Here is a 22,698-nt window from a genome sequence, read left to right as displayed (position 1 = left end):
GTAGTAGTAGTAGTAGTAGTAGTGGTAGAAACAGCAGTAGAAGTGGCATCAGCAGCAGTAATAGTGGCAGCATATTTGACCTGCAGAGGGCCAGAAATAGAAGTAGAAGAATCAGCAAGAGCAATAGTAGTAGCCGGCCCACGCTGCGTTAGGCGAAGCCCAACCGCAGACCGGGCCGGCCCTCCTGCCCGACAGCAGGTGGCCCGAAGCCAGTGGGAGCCAGCATTGTGTTGGTAAAGCCCCTTAGGCCCAGCAACGCCACCCTTGCCCCCACGCCACCGTCCGAGCTCAGGACCCTGCCCCAGGTGGCCGGCAGGCCCGGGGAAGCGGCCTGGGCCCTCGACCCCGCTCCCGCGCCCGGCCATAATGAAACGGCGGAGGGGCGGCTTTTTCCGTATGGAGCTGTGGAGAGCCAGCCCGGCAGACAGGTGGCGGCGCCGGGGCTGGGCTCCAGTGGGGGCGGCCAGGTGCAGGTCGAGGGGCTCGCGGGCCGCACGGACGGCCCCCGGGTCCGCGGCCACGTCTGGTTTCCGTCAGGCGGAAGCGTCTGGTGTGTCTCCGCCTTCCAGGGCCGCCTTCTGGCCGCCTGGCAGCTCAGGCAGGCAGGGAGCGCCCCATCAGAAGCTTGCTGTGGTGGGAGGGGCCTGAGGAGGTGGGGCTTGCATCTGTACCCGGCGGGGGCGGAGATAGCCGCGAACGCCGCGGGCGCCAAAAGGAGAAGGCGGAGCGGGAGGCAAAAAGCCTAGAGCACCCGGGCTTCCCTAGAGGTCTCCCATCCAAGTTCTAACCAGGCCCGACCCTGCTTAGCTTCCGCGATCGCGGCGAGATCGGGCCCTTCTAGGCTGGTGGGGCAGTAGATGCCGGCGGCGTCGCGGGCTGCCTCTTGAGGCGCAGCTTATCAGGCGCTTGGGCCTTACCGTCAGCCCAGCGGCCCGCCCGTCCCGGCAGGGCCCCGCCGCCTGCCTAGGCCGGGGAACGGAGGTCTCGGGCACCTGGGGGTGGCGGAGGTGTTGGCGACCACCCAGCCCAGGGCGGGCGCGACCCAGCAAACTTTTCGGCGCTTGACGCCCCGCCCCAGATCCCGCAGGCCGCTCACGGGGAAGTGGCCCAGGAGGCTTCCGGGCCTGGGGACCGCGGTCCCTTGGGCATCCCACCTGCCCGCCCACGCTGCGCTAGGCGCAGCTCAGACGCATACCGGACCGGCCCTCCTGACCGACAGAAGCTGGCCCGAAGCCACTGCGAGCCACCATTGAGTTGGCACGGCCCCTAAGACCCAGCCACGCCACCTTCGCCCCCATGTCACCGTCCGAGCTCAGGACCCCGCCCCAGGTGGCCGGCAGGCCCAGGGAAGCGGCCTGGGCCCTCGACCCCGCTCCCGCGCCCGGCCATAATGAAACGGCGGAGGGGCGGCTTTTTCCGTATGGAGCTGTGGAGAGCCAGCCCGGCAGACAGGTGGCGGCGCCGGGGCTGGGCTCCAGTGGGGGCGGCCAGGTGCAGGTCGAGGGGCTCGCGGGCCGCACGGACGGCCCCCGGGTCCGCGGCCACGTCTGGTTTCCGTCAGGCGGAAGCGTCTGGTGTGTCTCCGCCTTCCAGGGACGCCTTTTGGCCGCCTGGCCGCTCAGGCAGGCAGGGAGCGCCCCATCAGACGCTTGCTGTGGTGGGGGGGGCCTGAGGAGGTGGGGCTTGCATCTGTACCCGGCGGGGGCGGAGATAGCCGCGAACGCCGCGGGCGCCAAAAGGAGAAGGCGGAGCGGGAGGCAAAAAGCCTAGAGCACCCGGTCTTCCCTAGAGGTCTCCCATCCAAGTTCTAACCAGGCCCGACCCTGCTTAGCTTCCGCGATCGCGGCGAGATCGGGCCCTTCTAGGCTGGTTTGGCAGTAGATGCCGGCGGGGTCGCGGGCTGCCTCTTGAGGCGCAGCTTAGCGGGCGCTTGGGCCTTACCGCCAGCCCAGCGGCCCGCCCGTCCCGGCAGGGCCCCGCCGCCCGCCTAGGCCGGGGAACGGAGGTAGCAGCAGCAGTAGAAGTAGCAGCAGTAGTGGTAATAGAAGTAGTATTTGCCATGCACTGGGTTAGTAGTAATAGTAGTGGTAGTAGCAGCAGGAGAAGTGGCTGCAGCAGCAGGAGTAGTAGCACCATATATTCCCTGCAGAGGGCCAGTAGTAGTAGTAGCAGTAGCAGCAATTGAAGTAGTAGTAGTAGATTTGCCATGCAGTGGACTGCTAGTAGTAGCAGTAGTAGTAGAGTTAGCATCAGCAATAGAAGTGGCATCAGCAGCAGTAATAGTACCAGCAGATTTGTCCTGCAGTGGGCCAGTAGTGATAATAGAAGTAGCAGCCATAGCAGTAGTAGTAGTAGATTTGCCATACACAGGGCTAGTAGTATTGATACTAGTAGTAGAAGTAGTAGCAGCATCAGGAGTAGTAGTAGTAGTATTTTCAATGCACTGGACTACTAGTAGTAGCAGTAGTAGTAGCATTTGTACAAGCAGCAGCAGTAGTAGTAATAGTAGTAGTATTTGCCATGCATTGGGCTAGTAGTAGTAGTAAGAGTGGTAGCAATAGCAGTAGAAGTGGCAGCAGCAGGAGCAATTGGAGCAGCATATTTGACTTGCAGTGGGCCAGGAATAGTAGTAGAAGTAGCAGGAACAGCAATAATAGTAGTATATTTGCCATGCACTGGGCTAGTAGTATTGATAGTTGTAGTAGCGGAAGTAGCAGCAGCAGCACTAGTAGTAATAGTAGTAGTATTTGCCATATACTAGATTACTAGCATTAGCAGTAGTAGTAACATTACTATTAGCAGCAGTAGCTGTTGTAGTAATAGTAGTAGAATTTGCCATGCACTGGACTACTAGTAGTAGCAGTAGTAGTAGCAATAGTAGAAGCAGCAGCAGTAGTAGTAGTGTTAATATTTGCCATGCACTGGGCTATTAGTAGTAGTAGTATCAGCAGCACCTGTACAAGTAGCAGCAGCAGTAGTAGTAGCAGCAGTAGTAGTAATGGCAGCAGTGGTGGTAATAGTAGTAGTATTTGCCATGCACTGGCCTAGTAGTAGTAGTAGTAGTAGTAGTGGTAGAAACAGCAGTAGAAGTGGCATCAGCAGCAGTAATAGTGGCAGCATATTTGACCTGCAGAGGGCCAGAAATAGAAGTAGAAGAATCAGCAAGAGCAATAGTAGTAGCCGGCCCACGCTGCGTTAGGCGAAGCCCAACCGCAGACCGGGCCGGCCCTCCTGCCCGACAGCAGGTGGCCCGAAGCCAGTGGGAGCCAGCATTGTGTTGGTAAAGCCCCTTAGGCCCAGCAACGCCACCCTTGCCCCCACGCCACCGTCCGAGCTCAGGACCCCGCCCCAGGTGGCCGGCAGGCCCGGGGAAGCGGCCTGGGCCCTCGACAACGCTCCCGCGCCCGGCCATGGTGAAACGGCGGAGGGGCGGCTTTTTCCGTATGGAGGTGTGGAGAGCCAGCCCGGCAGACAGGTGGCGGCGCCGGGGCTGGGCTCCAGTGGGGGCGGCCAGGTGCAGGTCGAGGGGCTCGCGGGCCGCACGGACGGCCCCCGGGTCCGCGGCCACGTCTGGTTTCCGTCAGGCGGAAGCGTCTGGTGTGTCTCCGCCTTCCAGGGACGCCTTCTGGCCGCCTGGCCGCTCAGGCAGGCAGGGAGCGCCCCATCAGACGCTTGCTGTGGTGGGGGGGGCCTGAGGAGGTGGGGCTTGCATCTGTACCCGGCGGGGGCGGAGATAGCCGCGAACGCCGCGGGCGCCAAAAGGAGAAGGCGGAGCGGGAGGCAAAAAGCCTAGAGCACCCGGTCTTCCCTAGAGGTCTCCCATCCAAGTTCTAACCAGGCCCGACCCTGCTTAGCTTCCGCGATCGCGGCGAGATCGGGCCCTTCTAGGCTGGTTTGGCAGTAGATGCCGGCGGGGTCGCGGGCTGCCTCTTGAGGCGCAGCTTAGCGGGCGCTTGGGCCTTACCGCCAGCCCAGCGGCCCGCCCGTCCCGGCAGGGCCCCGCCGCCCGCCTAGGCCGGGGAACGGAGGTAGCAGCAGCAGTAGAAGTAGCAGCAGTAGTGGTAATAGAAGTAGTATTTGCCATGCACTGGGCTAGTAGTAATAGTAGTGGTAGTAGCAGCAGGAGAAGTGGCTGCAGCAGCAGGAGTAGTAGCACCATATATTCCCTGCAGAGGGCCAGTAGTAGTAGTAGCAGTAGCAGCAATTGAAGTAGTAGTAGTAGATTTGCCATGCAGTGGACTGCTAGTAGTAGCAGTAGTAGTAGAGTTAGCATCAGCAATAGAAGTGGCATCAGCAGCAGTAATAGTACCAGCAGATTTGTCCTGCAGTGGGCCAGTAGTGATAATAGAAGTAGCAGCCATAGCAGTAGTAGTAGTAGATTTGCCATACACAGGGCTAGTAGTATTGATACTAGTAGTAGAAGTAGTAGCAGCATCAGGAGTAGTAGTAGTAGTATTTTCAATGCACTGGACTACTAGTAGTAGCAGTAGTAGTAGCATTTGTACAAGCAGCAGCAGTAGTAGTAATAGTAGTAGTATTTGCCATGCATTGGGCTAGTAGTAGTAGTAAGAGTGGTAGCAATAGCAGTAGAAGTGGCAGCAGCAGGAGCAATTGGAGCAGCATATTTGACTTGCAGTGGGCCAGGAATAGTAGTAGAAGTAGCAGGAACAGCAATAATAGTAGTATATTTGCCATGCACTGGGCTAGTAGTATTGATAGTTGTAGTAGCGGAAGTAGCAGCAGCAGCACTAGTAGTAATAGTAGTAGTATTTGCCATATACTAGATTACTAGCATTAGCAGTAGTAGTAACATTACTATTAGCAGCAGTAGCTGTTGTAGTAATAGTAGTAGAATTTGCCATGCACTGGACTACTAGTAGTAGCAGTAGTAGTAGCAATAGTAGAAGCAGCAGCAGTAGTAGTAGTGTTAATATTTGCCATGCACTGGGCTATTAGTAGTAGTAGTATCAGCAGCACCTGTACAAGTAGCAGCAGCAGTAGTAGTAGCAGCAGTAGTAGTAATGGCAGCAGTGGTGGTAATAGTAGTAGTATTTGCCATGCACTGGCCTAGTAGTAGTAGTAGTAGTAGTAGTGGTAGAAACAGCAGTAGAAGTGGCATCAGCAGCAGTAATAGTGGCAGCATATTTGACCTGCAGAGGGCCAGAAATAGAAGTAGAAGAATCAGCAAGAGCAATAGTAGTAGCCGGCCCACGCTGCGTTAGGCGAAGCCCAACCGCAGACCGGGCCGGCCCTCCTGCCCGACAGCAGGTGGCCCGAAGCCAGTGGGAGCCAGCATTGTGTTGGTAAAGCCCCTTAGGCCCAGCAACGCCACCCTTGCCCCCACGCCACCGTCCGAGCTCAGGACCCCGCCCCAGGTGGCCGGCAGGCCCGGGGAAGCGGCCTGGGCCCTCGACAACGCTCCCGCGCCCGGCCATGGTGAAACGGCGGAGGGGCGGCTTTTTCCGTATGGAGGTGTGGAGAGCCAGCCCGGCAGACAGGTGGCGGCGCCGGGGCTGGGCTCCAGTGGGGGCGGCCAGGTGCAGGTCGAGGGGCTCGCGGGCCGCACGGACGGCCCCCGGGTCCGCGGCCACGTCTGGTTTCCGTCAGGCGGAAGCGTCTGGTGTGTCTCCGCCTTCCAGGGACGCCTTCTGGCCGCCTGGCCGCTCAGGCAGGCAGGGAGCGCCCCATCAGACGCTTGCTGTGGTGGGGGGGCCTGAGGAGGTGGGGCTTGCATCTGTACCCGGCGGGGGCGGAGATAGCCGCGAACGCCGCGGGCGCCAAAAGGAGAAGGCGGAGCGGGAGGCAAAAAGCCTAGAGCACCCGGTCTTCCCTAGAGGTCTCCCATCCAAATTCTAACCAGGCCCGACCCTGCTTAGCTTCCGCGATCGCGGCGAGATCGGGCCCTTCTAGGCTGGTTTGGCAGTAGATGCTGGTGGGGTCGCGGGCTGCCTCTTGAGGCGCAGCTTAGCGGGCGCTTGGGCCTTACCGCCAGCCCAGCGGCCCGCCCGTCCCGGCAGGGCCCCGCCGCCCGCCTAGGCCGGGGAACGGAGGTAGCAGCAGCAGTAGAAGTAGCAGCAGTAGTGGTAATAGAAGTAGTATTTGCCATGCACTGGGCTAGTAGTAATAGTAGTGGTAGTAGCAGCAGGAGAAGTGGCTGCAGCAGCAGGAGTAGTAGCACCATATATTCCCTGCAGAGGGCCAGTAGTAGTAGTAGCAGTAGCAGCAATTGAAGTAGTAGTAGTAGATTTGCCATGCAGTGGACTGCTAGTAGTAGCAGTAGTAGTAGAGTTAGCATCAGCAATAGAAGTGGCATCAGCAGCAGTAATAGTACCAGCAGATTTGTCCTGCAGTGGGCCAGTAGTGATAATAGAAGTAGCAGCCATAGCAGTAGTAGTAGTAGATTTGCCATACACAGGGCTAGTAGTATTGATACTAGTAGTAGAAGTAGTAGCAGCATCAGGAGTAGTAGTAGTAGTATTTTCAATGCACTGGACTACTAGTAGTAGCAGTAGTAGTAGCATTTGTACAAGCAGCAGCAGTAGTAGTAATAGTAGTAGTATTTGCCATGCATTGGGCTAGTAGTAGTAGTAAGAGTGGTAGCAATAGCAGTAGAAGTGGCAGCAGCAGGAGCAATTGGAGCAGCATATTTGACTTGCAGTGGGCCAGGAATAGTAGTAGAAGTAGCAGGAACAGCAATAATAGTAGTATATTTGCCATGCACTGGGCTAGTAGTATTGATAGTTGTAGTAGCGGAAGTAGCAGCAGCAGCACTAGTAGTAATAGTAGTAGTATTTGCCATATACTAGATTACTAGCATTAGCAGTAGTAGTAACATTACTATTAGCAGCAGTAGCTGTTGTAGTAATAGTAGTAGAATTTGCCATGCACTGGACTACTAGTAGTAGCAGTAGTAGTAGCAATAGTAGAAGCAGCAGCAGTAGTAGTAGTGTTAATATTTGCCATGCACTGGGCTATTAGTAGTAGTAGTATCAGCAGCACCTGTACAAGTAGCAGCAGCAGTAGTAGTAGCAGCAGTAGTAGTAATGGCAGCAGTGGTGGTAATAGTAGTAGTATTTGCCATGCACTGGCCTAGTAGTAGTAGTAGTAGTAGTAGTGGTAGAAACAGCAGTAGAAGTGGCATCAGCAGCAGTAATAGTGGCAGCATATTTGACCTGCAGAGGGCCAGAAATAGAAGTAGAAGAATCAGCAAGAGCAATAGTAGTAGCCGGCCCACGCTGCGTTAGGCGAAGCCCAACCGCAGACCGGGCCGGCCCTCCTGCCCGACAGCAGGTGGCCCGAAGCCAGTGGGAGCCAGCATTGTGTTGGTAAAGCCCCTTAGGCCCAGCAACGCCACCCTTGCCCCCACGCCACCGTCCGAGCTCAGGACCCCGCCCCAGGTGGCCGGCAGGCCCGGGGAAGCGGCCTGGGCCCTCGACAACGCTCCCGCGCCCGGCCATGGTGAAACGGCGGAGGGGCGGCTTTTTCCGTATGGAGGTGTGGAGAGCCAGCCCGGCAGACAGGTGGCGGCGCCGGGGCTGGGCTCCAGTGGGGGCGGCCAGGTGCAGGTCGAGGGGCTCGCGGGCCGCACGGACGGCCCCCGGGTCCGCGGCCACGTCTGGTTTCCGTCAGGCGGAAGCGTCTGGTGTGTCTCCGCCTTCCAGGGACGCCTTCTGGCCGCCTGGCCGCTCAGGCAGGCAGGGAGCGCCCCATCAGACGCTTGCTGTGGTGGGGGGGGCCTGAGGAGGTGGGGCTTGCATCTGTACCCGGCGGGGGCGGAGATAGCCGCGAACGCCGCGGGCGCCAAAAGGAGAAGGCGGAGCGGGAGGCAAAAAGCCTAGAGCACCCGGTCTTCCCTAGAGGTCTCCCATCCAAGTTCTAACCAGGCCCGACCCTGCTTAGCTTCCGCGATCGCGGCGAGATCGGGCCCTTCTAGGCTGGTTTGGCAGTAGATGCCGGCGGGGTCGCGGGCTGCCTCTTGAGGCGCAGCTTAGCGGGCGCTTGGGCCTTACCGCCAGCCCAGCGGCCCGCCCGTCCCGGCAGGGCCCCGCCGCCCGCCTAGGCCGGGGAACGGAGGTAGCAGCAGCAGTAGAAGTAGCAGCAGTAGTGGTAATAGAAGTAGTATTTGCCATGCACTGGGCTAGTAGTAATAGTAGTGGTAGTAGCAGCAGGAGAAGTGGCTGCAGCAGCAGGAGTAGTAGCACCATATATTCCCTGCAGAGGGCCAGTAGTAGTAGTAGCAGTAGCAGCAATTGAAGTAGTAGTAGTAGATTTGCCATGCAGTGGACTGCTAGTAGTAGCAGTAGTAGTAGAGTTAGCATCAGCAATAGAAGTGGCATCAGCAGCAGTAATAGTACCAGCAGATTTGTCCTGCAGTGGGCCAGTAGTGATAATAGAAGTAGCAGCCATAGCAGTAGTAGTAGTAGATTTGCCATACACAGGGCTAGTAGTATTGATACTAGTAGAAGTAGTAGCAGCATCAGGAGTAGTAGTAGTAGTATTTTCAATGCACTGGACTACTAGTAGTAGCAGTAGTAGTAGCATTTGTACAAGCAGCAGCAGTAGTAGTAATAGTAGTAGTATTTGCCATGCATTGGGCTAGTAGTAGTAGTAAGAGTGGTAGCAATAGCAGTAGAAGTGGCAGCAGCAGGAGCAATTGGAGCAGCATATTTGACTTGCAGTGGGCCAGGAATAGTAGTAGAAGTAGCAGGAACAGCAATAATAGTAGTATATTTGCCATGCACTGGGCTAGTAGTATTGATAGTTGTAGTAGCGGAAGTAGCAGCAGCAGCACTAGTAGTAATAGTAGTAGTATTTGCCATATACTAGATTACTAGCATTAGCAGTAGTAGTAACATTACTATTAGCAGCAGTAGCTGTTGTAGTAATAGTAGTAGAATTTGCCATGCACTGGACTACTAGTAGTAGCAGTAGTAGTAGCAATAGTAGAAGCAGCAGCAGTAGTAGTAGTGTTAATATTTGCCATGCACTGGGCTATTAGTAGTAGTAGTATCAGCAGCACCTGTACAAGTAGCAGCAGCAGTAGTAGTAGCAGCAGTAGTAGTAATGGCAGCAGTGGTGGTAATAGTAGTAGTATTTGCCATGCACTGGCCTAGTAGTAGTAGTAGTAGTAGTAGTGGTAGAAACAGCAGTAGAAGTGGCATCAGCAGCAGTAATAGTGGCAGCATATTTGACCTGCAGAGGGCCAGAAATAGAAGTAGAAGAATCAGCAAGAGCAATAGTAGTAGCCGGCCCACGCTGCGTTAGGCGAAGCCCAACCGCAGACCGGGCCGGCCCTCCTGCCCGACAGCAGGTGGCCCGAAGCCAGTGGGAGCCAGCATTGTGTTGGTAAAGCCCCTTAGGCCCAGCAACGCCACCCTTGCCCCCACGCCACCGTCCGAGCTCAGGACCCCGCCCCAGGTGGCCGGCAGGCCCGGGGAAGCGGCCTGGGCCCTCGACAACGCTCCCGCGCCCGGCCATGGTGAAACGGCGGAGGGGCGGCTTTTTCCGTATGGAGGTGTGGAGAGCCAGCCCGGCAGACAGGTGGCGGCGCCGGGGCTGGGCTCCAGTGGGGGCGGCCAGGTGCAGGTCGAGGGGCTCGCGGGCCGCACGGACGGCCCCCGGGTCCGCGGCCACGTCTGGTTTCCGTCAGGCGGAAGCGTCTGGTGTGTCTCCGCCTTCCAGGGCCGCCTTCTGGCCGCCTGGCCGCTCAGGCAGGCAGGGAGCGCCCCATCAGACGCTTGCTGTGGTGGGGGGGGGCCTGAGGAGGTGGGGCTTGCATCTGTACCCGGCAGGGGCAGAGATAGCCGCGAACGCCGCGGGCGCCAAAAGGAGAATGCGGAGCGGGAGGCAAAAAGCCTAGAGCACCCGGTCTTCCCTAGAGGTCTCCCATCCAAGTTCTAACCAGGCCCGACCCTGCTTAGCTTCCTCGATCGCGGCGAGATCGGGCCCTTCTAGGCTGGTTTGGCAGTAGATGCCGGCGGGGTCGCGGGCTGCCTCTTGAGGCGCAGCTTAGCGGGCGCTTGGGCCTTACCGCCAGCCCAGCGGCCCGCCCGTCCCGGCAGGGCCCTGCCGCCCGCCTAGGCCGGGGAACGGAGGTAGCAGCAGCAGTAGAAGTAGCAGCAGTAGTGGTAATAGAAGTAGTATTTGCCATGCACTGGGCTAGTAGTAATAGTAGTGGTAGTAGCAGCAGGAGAAGTGGCTGCAGCAGCAGGAGTAGTAGCACCATATATTCCCTGCAGAGGGCCAGTAGTAGTAGTAGCAGTAGCAGCAATTGAAGTAGTAGTAGTAGATTTGCCATGCAGTGGACTGCTAGTAGTAGCAGTAGTAGTAGAGTTAGCATCAGCAATAGAAGTGGCATCAGCAGCAGTAATAGTACCAGCAGATTTGTCCTGCAGTGGGCCAGTAGTGATAATAGAAGTAGCAGCCATAGCAGTAGTAGTAGTAGATTTGCCATACACAGGGCTAGTAGTATTGATACTAGTAGTAGAAGTAGTAGCAGCATCAGGAGTAGTAGTAGTAGTATTTTCAATGCACTGGACTACTAGTAGTAGCAGTAGTAGTAGCATTTGTACAAGCAGCAGCAGTAGTAGTAATAGTAGTAGTATTTGCCATGCATTGGGCTAGTAGTAGTAGTAAGAGTGGTAGCAATAGCAGTAGAAGTGGCAGCAGCAGGAGCAATTGGAGCAGCATATTTGACTTGCAGTGGGCCAGGAATAGTAGTAGAAGTAGCAGGAACAGCAATAATAGTAGTATATTTGCCATGCACTGGGCTAGTAGTATTGATAGTTGTAGTAGCGGAAGTAGCAGCAGCAGCACTAGTAGTAATAGTAGTAGTATTTGCCATATACTAGATTACTAGCATTAGCAGTAGTAGTAACATTACTATTAGCAGCAGTAGCTGTTGTAGTAATAGTAGTAGAATTTGCCATGCACTGGACTACTAGTAGTAGCAGTAGTAGTAGCAATAGTAGAAGCAGCAGCAGTAGTAGTAGTGTTAATATTTGCCATGCACTGGGCTATTAGTAGTAGTAGTATCAGCAGCACCTGTACAAGTAGCAGCAGCAGTAGTAGTAGCAGCAGTAGTAGTAATGGCAGCAGTGGTGGTAATAGTAGTAGTATTTGCCATGCACTGGCCTAGTAGTAGTAGTAGTAGTAGTAGTGGTAGAAACAGCAGTAGAAGTGGCATCAGCAGCAGTAATAGTGGCAGCATATTTGACCTGCAGAGGGCCAGAAATAGAAGTAGAAGAATCAGCAAGAGCAATAGTAGTAGCCGGCCCACGCTGCGTTAGGCGAAGCCCAACCGCAGACCGGGCCGGCCCTCCTGCCCGACAGCAGGTGGCCCGAAGCCAGTGGGAGCCAGCATTGTGTTGGTAAAGCCCCTTAGGCCCAGCAACGCCACCCTTGCCCCCACGCCACCGTCCGAGCTCAGGACCCCGCCCCAGGTGGCCGGCAGGCCCGGGGAAGCGGCCTGGGCCCTCGACAACGCTCCCGCGCCCGGCCATGGTGAAACGGCGGAGGGGCGGCTTTTTCCGTATGGAGCTGTGGAGAGCCAGCCCGGCAGACAGGTGGCGGCGCCGGGGCTGGGCTCCAGTGGGGGCGGCCAGGTGCAGGTCGAGGGGCTCGCGGGCCGCACGGACGGCCCCCGGGTCCGCGGCCACGTCTGGTTTCCGTCAGGCGGAAGCGTCTGGTGTGTCTCCGCCTTCCAGGGACGCCTTCTGGCCGCCTGGCCGCTCAGGCAGGCAGGGAGCGCCCCATCAGACGCTTGCTGTGGTGGGGGGGGCCTGAGGAGGTGGGGCTTGCATCTGTACCCGGCGGGGGCGGAGATAGCCGCGAACGCCGCGGGCGCCAAAAGGAGAAGGCGGAGCGGGAGGCAAAAAGCCTAGAGCACCCGGTCTTCCCTAGAGGTCTCCCATCCAAGTTCTAACCAGGCCCGACCCTGCTTAGCTTCCGCGATCGCGGCGAGATCGGGCCCTTCTAGGCTGGTTTGGCAGTAGATGCCGGCGGGGTCGCGGGCTGCCTCTTGAGGCGCAGCTTAGCGGGCGCTTGGGCCTTACCGCCAGCCCAGCGGCCCGCCCGTCCCGGCAGGGCCCCGCCGCCCGCCTAGGCCGGGGAACGGAGGTAGCAGCAGCAGTAGAAGTAGCAGCAGTAGTGGTAATAGAAGTAGTATTTGCCATGCACTGGGCTAGTAGTAATAGTAGTGGTAGTAGCAGCAGGAGAAGTGGCTGCAGCAGCAGGAGTAGTAGCACCATATATTCCCTGCAGAGGGCCAGTAGTAGTAGTAGCAGTAGCAGCAATTGAAGTAGTAGTAGTAGATTTGCCATGCAGTGGACTGCTAGTAGTAGCAGTAGTAGTAGAGTTAGCATCAGCAATAGAAGTGGCATCAGCAGCAGTAATAGTACCAGCAGATTTGTCCTGCAGTGGGCCAGTAGTGATAATAGAAGTAGCAGCCATAGCAGTAGTAGTAGTAGATTTGCCATACACAGGGCTAGTAGTATTGATACTAGTAGTAGAAGTAGTAGCAGCATCAGGAGTAGTAGTAGTAGTATTTTCAATGCACTGGACTACTAGTAGTAGCAGTAGTAGTAGCATTTGTACAAGCAGCAGCAGTAGTAGTAATAGTAGTAGTATTTGCCATGCATTGGGCTAGTAGTAGTAGTAAGAGTGGTAGCAATAGCAGTAGAAGTGGCAGCAGCAGGAGCAATTGGAGCAGCATATTTGACTTGCAGTGGGCCAGGAATAGTAGTAGAAGTAGCAGGAACAGCAATAATAGTAGTATATTTGCCATGCACTGGGCTAGTAGTATTGATAGTTGTAGTAGCGGAAGTAGCAGCAGCAGCACTAGTAGTAATAGTAGTAGTATTTGCCATATACTAGATTACTAGCATTAGCAGTAGTAGTAACATTACTATTAGCAGCAGTAGCTGTTGTAGTAATAGTAGTAGAATTTGCCATGCACTGGACTACTAGTAGTAGCAGTAGTAGTAGCAATAGTAGAAGCAGCAGCAGTAGTAGTAGTGTTAATATTTGCCATGCACTGGGCTATTAGTAGTAGTAGTATCAGCAGCACCTGTACAAGTAGCAGCAGCAGTAGTAGTAGCAGCAGTAGTAGTAATGGCAGCAGTGGTGGTAATAGTAGTAGTATTTGCCATGCACTGGCCTAGTAGTAGTAGTAGTAGTAGTAGTGGTAGAAACAGCAGTAGAAGTGGCATCAGCAGCAGTAATAGTGGCAGCATATTTGACCTGCAGAGGGCCAGAAATAGAAGTAGAAGAATCAGCAAGAGCAATAGTAGTAGCCGGCCCACGCTGCGTTAGGCGAAGCCCAACCGCAGACCGGGCCGGCCCTCCTGCCCGACAGCAGGTGGCCCGAAGCCAGTGGGAGCCAGCATTGTGTTGGTAAAGCCCCTTAGGCCCAGCAACGCCACCCTTGCCCCCACGCCACCGTCCGAGCTCAGGACCCCGCCCCAGGTGGCCGGCAGGCCCGGGGAAGCGGCCTGGGCCCTCGACAACGCTCCCGCGCCCGGCCATGGTGAAACGGCGGAGGGGCGGCTTTTTCCGTATGGAGGTGTGGAGAGCCAGCCCGGCAGACAGGTGGCGGCGCCGGGGCTGGGCTCCAGTGGGGGCGGCCAGGTGCAGGTCGAGGGGCTCGCGGGCCGCACGGACGGCCCCCGGGTCCGCGGCCACGTCTGGTTTCCGTCAGGCGGAAGCGTCTGGTGTGTCTCCGCCTTCCAGGGACGCCTTCTGGCCGCCTGGCCGCTCAGGCAGGCAGGGAGCGCCCCATCAGACGCTTGCTGTGGTGGGGGGGGCCTGAGGAGGTGGGGCTTGCATCTGTACCCGGCGGGGGCGGAGATAGCCGCGAACGCCGCGGGCGCCAAAAGGAGAAGGCGGAGCGGGAGGCAAAAAGCCTAGAGCACCCGGTCTTCCCTAGAGGTCTCCCATCCAAGTTCTAACCAGGCCCGACCCTGCTTAGCTTCCGCGATCGCGGCGAGATCGGGCCCTTCTAGGCTGGTTTGGCAGTAGATGCCGGCGGGGTCGCGGGCTGCCTCTTGAGGCGCAGCTTAGCGGGCGCTTGGGCCTTACCGCCAGCCCAGCGGCCCGCCCGTCCCGGCAGGGCCCCGCCGCCCGCCTAGGCCGGGGAACGGAGGTAGCAGCAGCAGTAGAAGTAGCAGCAGTAGTGGTAATAGAAGTAGTATTTGCCATGCACTGGGCTAGTAGTAATAGTAGTGGTAGTAGCAGCAGGAGAAGTGGCTGCAGCAGCAGGAGTAGTAGCACCATATATTCCCTGCAGAGGGCCAGTAGTAGTAGTAGCAGTAGCAGCAATTGAAGTAGTAGTAGTAGATTTGCCATGCAGTGGACTGCTAGTAGTAGCAGTAGTAGTAGAGTTAGCATCAGCAATAGAAGTGGCATCAGCAGCAGTAATAGTACCAGCAGATTTGTCCTGCAGTGGGCCAGTAGTGATAATAGAAGTAGCAGCCATAGCAGTAGTAGTAGTAGATTTGCCATACACAGGGCTAGTAGTATTGATACTAGTAGTAGAAGTAGTAGCAGCATCAGGAGTAGTAGTAGTAGTATTTTCAATGCACTGGACTACTAGTAGTAGCAGTAGTAGTAGCATTTGTACAAGCAGCAGCAGTAGTAGTAATAGTAGTAGTATTTGCCATGCATTGGGCTAGTAGTAGTAGTAAGAGTGGTAGCAATAGCAGTAGAAGTGGCAGCAGCAGGAGCAATTGGAGCAGCATATTTGACTTGCAGTGGGCCAGGAATAGTAGTAGAAGTAGCAGGAACAGCAATAATAGTAGTATATTTGCCATGCACTGGGCTAGTAGTATTGATAGTTGTAGTAGCGGAAGTAGCAGCAGCAGCACTAGTAGTAATAGTAGTAGTATTTGCCATATACTAGATTACTAGCATTAGCAGTAGTAGTAACATTACTATTAGCAGCAGTAGCTGTTGTAGTAATAGTAGTAGAATTTGCCATGCACTGGACTACTAGTAGTAGCAGTAGTAGTAGCATGGGTAGAAGCAGCAGCAGTAGTAGTAGTGTTAATATTTGCCATGCACTGGGCTATTAGTAGTAGTAGTATCAGCAGCACCTGTACAAGTAGCAGCAGCAGTAGTAGTAGCAGCAGTAGTAGTAATGGCAGCAGTGGTGGTAATAGTAGTAGTATTTGCCATGCACTGGCCTAGTAGTAGTAGTAGTAGTAGTAGTGGTAGAAACAGCAGTAGAAGTGGCATCAGCAGCAGTAATAGTGGCAGCATATTTGACCTGCAGAGGGCCAGAAATAGAAGTAGAAGAATCAGCAAGAGCAATAGTAGTAGCCGGCCCACGCTGCGTTAGGCGAAGCCCAACCACAGATGGGCCGGCCCTCCTGCCCGACAGCAGGTGGCCCGAAGCCAGTGGGAGCCAGCATTGTGTTGGTAAAGCCCCTTAGGCCCAGCAACGCCACCCTTGCCCCCACGCCACCGTCCGAGCTCAGGACCCCGCCCCAGGTGGCCGGCAGGCCCAGGGAAGCGGCCTGGGCCCTCGACCCCGCTCCCGCGCCCGGCCATGGTGAAACGGCGGAGGGGCGGCTTTTTCCGTATGGAGCTGTGGAGAGCCAGCCCGGCAGACAGGTGGCGGCGCCGGGGCTGGGCTCCAGTGGGGGCGGCCAGGTGCAGGTCGAGGGGCTCGCGGGCCGCACGGACGGCCCCCGGGTCCGCGGCCACGTCTGGTTTCCGTCAGGCGGAAGCGTCTGGTGTGTCTCCGTCTTCCAGGGACGCCTTCTGGCCCTCTGGCAGCTCAGGCAGGCAGGGAGCGCCGCATCAGACGCTTGCTGTGGTGGGGGGGGCCTGAGGAGGTGGGGCTTGCATCTGTACCCGGCGGGGGCGGAGATAGCCGCGAACGCCGCGGGCGCCAAAAGGAGAAGGCGGAGCGGGAGGCAAAAAGCCTAGAGCACGCGGTCTTCCCTAGAGGTCTCCCATCCAAGTTCTAACCAGGCCCGACCCTGCTTAGCTTCCGCGATCGCGGCGAGATCGGGCCCTTCTAGGCTGGTTTGGCAGTAGATGCTGGCGGGGTCGCGGGCTGCCTCTTGAGGCGCAGCTTAGCGGGCGCTTGGGCCTTACCGCCAGCCCAGCGGCCCGCCCGTCCCGGCAGGGCCCCGCCGCCCGCCTAGGCCGGGGAACGGAGGTAGCAGCAGCAGTAGAAGTAGCAGCAGTAGTGGTAATAGAAGTAGTATTTGCCATGCACTGGGCTAGTAGTAATAGTAGTGGTAGTAGCAGCAGGAGAAGTGGCTGCAGCAGCAGGAGTAGTAGCACCATATATTCCCTGCAGAGGGCCAGTAGTAGTAGTAGCAGTAGCAGCAATTGAAGTAGTAGTAGTAGATTTGCCATGCAGTGGACTGCTAGTAGTAGCAGTAGTAGTAGAGTTAGCATCAGCAATAGAAGTGGCATCAGCAGCAGTAATAGTACCAGCAGATTTGTCCTGCAGTGGGCCAGTAGTGATAATAGAAGTAGCAGCCATAGCAGTAGTAGTAGTAGATTTGCCATACACAGGGCTAGTAGTATTGATACTAGTAGTAGAAGTAGTAGCAGCATCAGGAGTAGTAGTAGTAGTATTTTCAATGCACTGGACTACTAGTAGTAGCAGTAGTAGTAGCATTTGTACAAGCAGCAGCAGTAGTAGTAATAGTAGTAGTATTTGCCATGCATTGGGCTAGTAGTAGTAGTAAGAGTGGTAGCAATAGCAGTAGAAGTGGCAGCAGCAGGAGCAATTGGAGCAGCATATTTGACTTGCAGTGGGCCAGGAATAGTAGTAGAAGTAGCAGGAACAGCAATAATAGTAGTATATTTGCCATGCACTGGGCTAGTAGTATTGATAGTTGTAGTAGCGGAAGTAGCAGCAGCAGCACTAGTAGTAATAGTAGTAGTATTTGCCATATACTAGATTACTAGCATTAGCAGTAGTAGTAACATTACTATTAGCAGCAGTAGCTGTTGTAGTAATAGTAGTAGAATTTGCCATGCACTGGACTACTAGTAGTAGCAGTAGTAGTAGCATGGGTAGAAGCAGCAGCAGTAGTAGTAGTGTTAATATTTGCCATGCACTGGGCTATTAGTAGTAGTAGTATCAGCAGCACCTGTACAAGTAGCAGCAGCAGTAGTAGTAGCAGCAGTAGTAGTAATGGCAGCAGTGGTGGTAATAGTAGTAGTATTTGCCATGCACTGGCCTAGTAGTAGTAGTAGTAGTAGTAGTGGTAGAAAGAGCAGTAGAAGTGGCATCAGCAGCAGTAATAGTGGCAGCATATTTGACCTGCAGAGGGCCAGAAATAGAAGTAGAAGAATCAGCAAGAGCAATAGTAGTAGCCGGCCCACGCTGCGTTAGGCGAAGCCCAACCGCAGACCGGGCCGGCCCTCCTGCCCGACAGCAGGTGGCCCGAAGCCAGTGGGAGCCAGCATTGTGTTGGTAAAGCCCCTTAGGCCCAGCAACGCCACCCTTGCCCCCACGCCACCGTCCGAGCTCAGGATCCCGCCCCAGGTGGCCGGCAGGCCCGGGGAAGCGGCCTGGGCCCTCGACAACGCTCCCGCGCCCGGCCATGGTGAAACGGCGGAGGGGCGGCTTTTTCCGTATGGAGCTGTGGAGAGCCAGCCCGGCAGACAGGTGGCGGCGCCGGGGCTGGGCTCCAGTGGGGGCGGCCAGGTGCAGGTCGAGGGGCTCGCGGGCCGCACGGACGGCCCCCGGGTCCGCGGCCACGTCTGGTTTCCGTCAGGCGGAAGCGTCTGGTGTGTCTCCGCCTTCCAGGGCCGCCTTCTGGCCGCCTGGCAGCTCAGGCAGGCAGGGAGCGCCCCATCAGAAGCTTGCTGTGGTGGGAGGGGCCTGAGGAGGTGGGGCTTGCATCTGTACCCGGCGGGGGCGGAGATAGCCGCGAACGCCGCGGGCGCCAAAAGGAGAAGGCGGAGCGGGAGGCAAAAAGCCTAGAGCACCCGGTCTTCCCTAGAGGTCTCCCATCCAAGTTCTAACCAGGCCCGACCCTGCTTAGCTTCCGCGATCGCGGCGAGATCGGGCCCTTCTAGGCTGGTGGGGCAGTAGATGCCGGCGGCGTCGCGGGCTGCCTCTTGAGGCGCAGCTTATCAGGCGCTTGGGCCTTACCGTCAGCCCAGCGGCCCGCCCGTCCCGGCAGGGCCCCGCCGCCTGCCTAGGCCGGGGAACGGAGGTCTCGGGCACCTGGGGGTGGCGGAGGTGTTGGCGACCACCCAGCCCAGGGCGGGCGCGACCCAGCAAACTTTTCGGCGCTTGACGCCCCGCCCCAGATCCCGCAGGCCGCTCACGGGGAAGTGGCCCAGGAGGCTTCCGGGCCCGGGGACCGCGGTCCCTTGGGCATCCCACCTGCCCGCCCACGCTGCGCTAGGCGCAGCTCAGACGCATACCGGACCGGCCCTCCTGACCGACAGAAGCTGGCCCGAAGCCACTGCGAGCCACCATTGAGTTGGCACGGCCCCTAAGACCCAGCCACGCCACCTTCGCCCCCATGTCACCGTCCGAGCTCAGGACCCCGCCCCAGGTGGCCGGCAGGCCCAGGGAAGCGGCCTGGGCCCTCGACCCCGCTCCCACGCCCGGCCATAATGAAACGGCGGAGGGGCGGCTTTTTCCGTATGGAGCTGTGGAGAGCCAGCCCGGCAGACAGGTGGCGGCGCCAGGGCTGGGCTCCAGTGGGGGCGGCCAGGTGCAGGTCGAGGGGCTCGCGGGCCGCACGGACGGCCCCCGGGTCCGCGGCCACGTCTGGTTTCCGTCAGGCGGAAGCGTCTGGTGTGTCTCCGCCTTCCAGGGCCGCCTTCTGGCCGCCTGGCCGCTCAGGCAGGCAGGGAGCGCCCCATCAGACGCTTGCTGTGGTGGGGGGGGCCTGAGGAGGTGGGGCTTGCATCTGTACCCGGCGGGGGCGGAGATAGCCGCGAACGCCGCGGGCGCCAAAAGGAGAAGGCGGAGCGGGAGGCAAAAAGCCTAGAGCACCCGGTCTTCCCTAGAGGTCTCCCATCCAAGTTCTAACCAGGCCCGACCCTGCTTAGCTTCCGCGATCGCGGCGAGATCGGGCCCTTCTAGGCTGGTTTGGCAGTAGATGCCGGCGGGGTCGCGGGCTGCCTCTTGAGGCGCAGCTTAGCGGGCGCTTGGGCCTTACCGCCAGCCCAGCGGCCCGCCCGTCCCGGCAGGGCCCCGCCGCCCGCCTAGGCCGGGGAACGGAGGTAGCAGCAGCAGTAGAAGTAGCAGCAGTAGTGGTAATAGAAGTAGTATTTGCCATGCACTGGGCTTGTAGTAATAGTAGTGGTAGTAGCAGCAGGAGAAGTGGCTGCAGCAGCAGGAGTAGTAGCACCATATATTCCCTGCAGAGGGCCAGTAGTAGTAGTAGCAGTAGCAGCAATTGAAGTAGTAGTAGTAGATTTGCCATGCAGTGGACTGCTAGTAGTAGCAGTAGTAGTAGAGTTAGCATCAGCAATAGAAGTGGCATCAGCAGCAGTAATAGTACCAGCAGATTTGTCCTGTAGTGGGCCAGTAGTGATAATAGAAGTAGCAGCCATAGCAGTAGTAGTAGTAGATTTGCCATACACAGGGCTAGTAGTATTGATACTAGTAGTAGAAGTAGTAGCAGCATCAGGAGTAGTAGTAGTAGTATTTTCAATGCACTGGACTACTAGTAGTAGCAGTAGTAGTAGCATTTGTACAAGCAGCAGCAGTAGTAGTAATAGTAGTAGTATTTGCCATGCATTGGGCTAGTAGTAGTAGTAAGAGTGGTAGCAATAGCAGTAGAAGTGGCAGCAGCAGGAGCAATTGGAGCAGCATATTTGACTTGCAGTGGGCCAGGAATAGTAGTAGAAGTAGCAGGAACAGCAATAATAGTAGTATATTTGCCATGCACTGGGCTAGTAGTATTGATAGTTGTAGTAGCGGAAGTAGCAGCAGCAGCACTAGTAGTAATAGTAGTAGTATTTGCCATATACTAGAATACTAGCATTAGCAGTAGTAGTAACATTACTATTAGCAGCAGTAGCTGTTGTAGTAATAGTAGTAGAATTTGCCATGCACTGGACTACTAGTAGTAGCAGTAGTAGTAGCAATAGTAGAAGCAGCAGCAGTAGTAGTAGTGTTAATATTTGCCATGCACTGGGCTATTAGTAGTAGTAGTATCAGCAGCACCTGTACAAGTAGCAGCAGCAGTAGTAGTAGCAGCAGTAGTAGTAATGGCAGCAGTGGTGGTAATAGTAGTAGTATTTGCCATGCACTGGCCTAGTAGTAGTAGTAGTAGTAGTAGTGGTAGAAAGAGCAGTAGAAGTGGCATCAGCAGCAGTAATAGTGGCAGCATATTTGACCTGCAGAGGGCCAGAAATAGAAGTAGAAGAATCAGCAAGAGCAATAGTAGTAGCCGGCCCACGCTGCGTTAGGCGAAGCCCAACTGCAGACCGGGAAGGCCCTCCTGCCCGACAGCAGGTGGCCCGAAGCCAGTGGGAGCCAGCATTGTGTTGGTAAAGCCCCTTAGGCCCAGCAACGCCACCCTTGCCCCCACGCCACCGTCCGAGCTCAGGACCCCGCCCCAGGTGGCCGGCAGGCCCGGGGAAGCGGCCTGGGCCCTCGACAACGCTCCCGCGCCCGGCCATGGTGAAACGGCGGAGGGGCGGCTTTTTCCGTATGGAGCTGTGGAGAGCCAGCCCGGCAGACAGGTGGCGGCGCCAGGGCTGGGCTCCAGTGGGGGCGGCCAGGTGCAGGTCGAGGGGCTCGCGGGCCGCACGGACGGCCCCCGGGTCCGCGGCCACGTCTGGTTTCCGTCAGGCGGAAGCGTCTGGTGTGTCTCCGCCTTCCAGGGCCGCCTTCTGGCCGCCTGGCAGCTCAGGCAGGCAGGGAGCGCCCCATCAGAAGCTTGCTGTGGTGGGAGGGGCCTGAGGAGGTGGGGCTTGCATCTGTACCCGGCGGGGGCGGAGATAGCCGCGAACGCCGCGGGCGCCAAAAGGAGAAGGCGGAGCGGGAGGCAAAAAGCCTAGAGCACCCGGTCTTCCCTAGAGGTCTCCCATCCAAGTTCTAACCAGGCCCGACCCTGCTTAGCTTCCGCGATCGCGGCGAGATCGGGCCCTTCTATGCTGGTGGGGCAGTAGATGCCGGCGGCGTCGCGGGCTGCCTCTTGAGGCGCAGCTTATCAGGCGCTTGGGCCTTACCGTCAGCCCAGCGGCCCGCCCGTCCCGGCAGGGCCCCGCCGCCTGCCTAGGCCGGGGAACGGAGGTCTCGGGCACCTGGGGGTGGCGGAGGTGTTGGCGACCACCCAGCCCAGGGCGGGCGGGACCCAGCAAACTTTTCGGCGCTTGACGCCCCGCCCCAGATCCCGCAGGCCGCTCACGGGGAAGTGGCCCAGGAGGCTTCCGGGCCCGGGGACCGCGGTCCCTTGGGCATCCCACCTGCCTGCACACGCTGCGCTAGGCGCAGCTCAGACGCATACCGGACCGGCCCTCCTGACCGACAGAAGCTGGCCCGAAGCCACTGCGAGCCACCATTGAGTTGGCACGGCCCCTAAGACCCAGCCACGCCACCTTCGCCCCCATGTCACCGTCCGAGCTCAGGACCCCGCCCCAGGTGGCCGGCAGGCCCAGGGAAGCGGCCTGGGCCCTCGACCCCGCTCCCACGCCCGGCCATAATGAAACGGCGGAGGGGCGGCTTTTTCCGTATGGAGCTGTGGAGAGCCAGCCCGGCAGACAGGTGGCGGCGCCGGGGCTGGGCTCCAGTGGGGGCGGCCAGGTGCAGGTCGAGGGGCTCGCGGGCCGCACGGACGGCCCCCGGGTCCGCGGCCACGTCTGGTTTCCGTCAGGCGGAAGCGTCTGGTGTGTCTCCGCCTTCCAGGGCCGCCTTCTGGCCGCCTGGCCGCTCAGGCAGGCAGGGAGCGCCCCATCAGACGCTTGCTGTGGTGGGGGGGGCCTGAGGAGGTGGGGCTTGCATCTGTACCCGGCGGGGGCGGAGATAGCCGCGAACGCCGCGGGCGCCAAAAGGAGAAGGCGGAGCGGGAGGCAAAAAGCCTAGAGCACCCGGTCTTCCCTAGAGGTCTCCCATCCAAGTTCTAACCAGGCCCGACCCTGCTTAGCTTCCGCGATCGCGGCGAGATCGGGCCCTTCTAGGCTGGTTTGGCAGTAGATGCCGGCGGGGTCGCGGGCTGCCTCTTGAGGCGCAGCTTAGCGGGCGCTTGGGCCTTACCGCCAGCCCAGCGGCCCGCCCGTCCCGGCAGGGCCCCGCCGCCCGCCTAGGCCGGGGAACGGAGGTAGCAGCAGCAGTAGAAGTAGCAGCAGTAGTGGTAATAGAAGTAGTATTTGCCATGCACTGGGCTTGTAGTAATAGTAGTGGTAGTAGCAGCAGGAGAAGTGGCTGCAGCAGCAGGAGTAGTAGCACCATATATTCCCTGCAGAGGGCCAGTAGTAGTAGTAGCAGTAGCAGCAATTGAAGTAGTAGTAGTAGATTTGCCATGCAGTGGACTGCTAGTAGTAGCAGTAGTAGTAGAGTTAGCATCAGCAATAGAAGTGGCATCAGCAGCAGTAATAGTACCAGCAGATTTGTCCTGTAGTGGGCCAGTAGTGATAATAGAAGTAGCAGCCATAGCAGTAGTAGTAGTAGATTTGCCATACACAGGGCTAGTAGTATTGATACTAGTAGTAGAAGTAGTAGCAGCATCAGGAGTAGTAGTAGTAGTATTTTCAATGCACTGG

Source organism: Delphinus delphis, chromosome 9, assembly GCF_949987515.2.
Source record: "Delphinus delphis chromosome 9, mDelDel1.2, whole genome shotgun sequence".
Taxonomy (NCBI): domain Eukaryota; kingdom Metazoa; phylum Chordata; class Mammalia; order Artiodactyla; family Delphinidae; genus Delphinus; species Delphinus delphis.
Note: the sequence above shows the minus strand (reverse complement) of the source record.